We start from the raw sequence: 3,264 nt of genomic DNA on the forward strand, positions 1-3,264 counted from the left end.
AAGCAGCCCTTGGATCTGTTTCTGGACTTCATGCCAGTCCCTGCTCTGAATGATTCATCTAGCCCTGTTATTTAAGAATGGATAGTAAAGCCAGATTTCGCAAGTGACTTGTCGAAGACTGTTTGAATCTTTCTTTCTTTATTTGTTTGTTTATTTATGTATTACTGCAGTTTCAATCTAAGGTGAAAATATCATTTGTGTATTCAGCTAATTAGTTCATTGGTCCAGGGTAACTGTCTGGAAAGGAAGGTCTGAATGTGCACTGCTCCATATAGAACAAATATGCCATTTCAGACCTCAAGTTCTTTTGTGTAGAAATTACATGATTTACATGAAGGGAAATATATAAATATACATTTTAAAACCATGATACTCATTGCACACTTTCCAATAGGATATTTAATCTCATGAGCGTATCATTAACATCACCACTGATTAAGAGAAACCTAATGACATTACTTCTTTCAGATGCATATTTCTCCACATTTCACAAAATACATATTACACATTCTAGTATAATGCACAGTGCACTTAAACTCATAAGACAGCCAAGTTTCGAACCTGAGACCACGGGAGCTTTCCACTGATTAAGCCACTTGGGAGCCTATAATATTTATTATTCTAACTCCAAGCAGGAAAGCTTTCACCTTTATGCTTGTCCAGTTTGCAAATGTATTTCTTTTTTATTCTTCCTTTCTGTGTGCGAAGTCCCAAGGTGTATTGTTTTATCTACAACATAAATCTCGCAGAATGTCATGGCCCATCTGAAAAAAAAAGAAAGAAAAAAAAGTGCTGACTTGAGGTTGGATAGTAAACATAGGAAGACTCATTGATATAGGACTGCATGAGGAGCTATCATGTCCTCTCACTGACCTGTCAGATATATAATTTCTCCCTCAGCCAAAACCCTTAATACATTTAGAGCTGCGTACATTTCACCTGTGCTCTACACCCAATGCCATAGGCCCTATGCGCTACACCCTAGGCCATATGCACTATACCCTATTCCCTTCACCCTAGGCTCTTTACCATACACCCTATGCCCTGTGTTCTGCACCCTATACCCTATGCCTTATACCATAGGCACTATGTCCTACACCATGTGCCTTACACCCTGGACCCTATGCCATACACACTAGGCCCAATGCCATACACCCTATGCCCTACACCCTACACCATATGCACTACACCCTATGCCCTATACCCTGCACCCTATGCCTTACACCCTACACCCTACGCCCTACACCCTGTACCCCATTCCCTAAATCCTGCACCCTATGCCCTACACTTTATGCCCTAGTCCTACACCCTATCTCCTATGCCCTATGACCTACGTACCGTATCCTACATCCTTTAATCAGCGTTTATATGGCGCAGGACACGGATCGTAGGTCTGCGATGGATGACCGCGTGAGGAGAAGTTGCTGAGGCAGGTGTTTGTACAGGCGTCTGATAACAGGCTGACAGCAGGAAGCAGCGCTGCCCTGGCTGCCCTGGCTGCCCTGTAATCTACAGCGCAGGGCCTCCATCTCGATGAAAGCAGCGAAAATGAGACCGGCGGAGGGACGCAAGGAGGGTTCAGACACTGGGATGCATTTCATTTTGGGGACTGCCGGGGAAATAATTAGCACAAGAGCTAAAGTAACACACAGTGAAAAAGACATCTTGGGTCTGCTGTTGGTCATTCCTGAGTGGATATTACAGTAAATATATGCTAGAAATAAGGAGGAACTAGTTTTTATTAAAAAAATAAATAAATAAATGAAATAATTATTTAAAAAATAATGCCCTTTTTCCCTTATTGATTCCAAACAGAATAGCTTCTCTGTTAATATGCACGGACGGTAATACACAAATTGTTATGCAAACTGAAATATCGTCTTGTTTGAAATTGGTCTTGGCAGTTAAATTAGCAGACCTCATTTGGGATAATGGCTATGTTCCTCTGCTACGGGATGCTTTGCCATTAGCACTGGCTCTGAGATGCTGGAATACACGATAAGATTGCGCTTGGGAATAGGCTGTCAGAATCAGAGACATTTGTGCTAAATTAATACATTCATAATAATAAATTCAGTTAATTTTATGCTAATTCTATTTACCACATGCCAAGGATTTTTATTGTGCACCACCTAATAGGCACTTAATCTCATGAGCGTATCGTGAGTAGTACCTTTGACTGAGAGAAACCTAATGACATTGCTTCGTTCAGAAAGAACATTTTACTACTTTTCATATGCATATTTCTCCACATTTCACAAAATCGCAGATATTAAAATATTAAAGCAGATATTAAAGCAATGTACCGACACTTTTTATCACTGTAAATTTATCATTTATCACATTTCCTACAGAAAATGTGATATTTGTATGGATATATTAATATTAGGTTGCATATGCCATAAGGTGGGTGGAATTAAAACTTACTAACTTGTCCTAAGGAAGTTCTTGATGATTGTGTGGGATGCCTTTTAAATGTTTATGTGCATTATGAATTTGCCTGGCATGTGTAAACACAATCAGCAAACATTTCTCAAGGCTTTTCCTATTGCTTTGAAAATATCATTATGTTTGCTTAATTAAACCCCAGGGAATTCAACTGTAGATTACCCTTAAAAGAAATAATAATAACATCACCTTAAGATAACTTTAGGAATGCACTTCAGGGGTGAATGTATGGAAATAAGGATTGCGCAAAGACCTGCACTTCATGCACATACTGCATGCAATATACGGATATTATATCTGCTGTACACTACAGAGCCAGTCTCACTATAAACAATACATGGCAGCTAATACATCTAAACACCTCTTTAGCATCAATGTGTCAAGCAACGGAAACATGCACGCGTGCAGTATAAGTCATCACGAACGTTTTCTTTCATGGTTAACGTTGATCAGAAAACCTCAGGGACAAAGGCATCCCTATGTTTGTTGGACGGCCGCGCCGCTACGATGATCATTAAAGGCTTGCCACCAGGCTTGCCTGACACGTCTTCCTCTCTTTAAGGCGGCCCGACGCCTACCGAGAAAACAAACAATTTGAGTGCGGCTGTCCGGCGGCCCAGGGTGCAATTCGGCGGGTTTGAATATGCGTGCAGTACGTCAGCCGCGCGGTGTTTTCGGCACGGCGAGATTCCCCCGCCGTCTCTCGCCGTCGGTAGTGTCCCAGGAGCCGTGTCTTATGCCCCCCCCCCAACCCCCCCGAGCCGCGCACCGAGCCGTGAGGATCCGGCCGACCCGGGTTCTGAGGAGCTGGGAGCG

This window comes from Anguilla anguilla, chromosome 6 (genome assembly GCF_013347855.1).
Source record: "Anguilla anguilla isolate fAngAng1 chromosome 6, fAngAng1.pri, whole genome shotgun sequence".
NCBI lineage: Eukaryota > Metazoa > Chordata > Actinopteri > Anguilliformes > Anguillidae > Anguilla > Anguilla anguilla.